The following is a 658-nucleotide window of genomic DNA, read 5'->3' on the forward strand; positions in this document are numbered from 1 at the left end:
GGAGCAGCACCCATCGCGACCCACCCCGCCCCATCCCGCCAGAGGCCTTAATTGAAAACAGAAGCCTGGCCTGGGTACGCCCTGCCTGGCCCCGCCCTGCTGTCTGTTGCGGAGGGTCGGCCGCAGACACCAGCCCCGGTTGGAGGGGTAAATAAGGAGAAATTAGCGGCCCCCTGCAGCGCCCCCCCCCCCCCTTTTCCCTTTACCGGCGGCCAAACTCCTTCCTTCTCTCTCTCTATCCTCTCATCAAACTGGCTGTGTGTGTGCGCGTGTGTGTGTCATTTGCGTACAGGCACCGCACCTATACTTATGGGGCACCCAGTATGATAACAAAAGCTCCTCGCGGAAAACCAGTGGAATCAATTTATCCGTGTGAAAAGCGTCTATGCTTTCGCTGCAGCTGTCGCTGTGCCGGACACAAAGCTCCTCTCCTCCTGCCTGGAATCCCTTTAAAAGCCCCCCCCCCCTTTTTCTGCAATCAGTGGCTCATCAAGGCCGCCTGCTTTCCTGGCCGGCCGGCAGCCCCCCTCTGTCCTCTCACTGGGGAAAAGCAGGTTGGCCAGCGGGCCAGCGGGGGAGGAACGCCCTTTGTGTTATTTCGGAGGGCCGGTGGAATAGCGTTGATTGGAGGACCACTGCTGAAGGCGGGTAGGGGTAG

The sequence above is a fragment of the Frankliniella occidentalis genome, unplaced genomic scaffold, assembly GCF_000697945.3.
Source record: "Frankliniella occidentalis isolate FOCC.00 unplaced genomic scaffold, Focc_3.1 Scaffold167, whole genome shotgun sequence".
Lineage (NCBI taxonomy): Eukaryota > Metazoa > Arthropoda > Insecta > Thysanoptera > Thripidae > Frankliniella > Frankliniella occidentalis.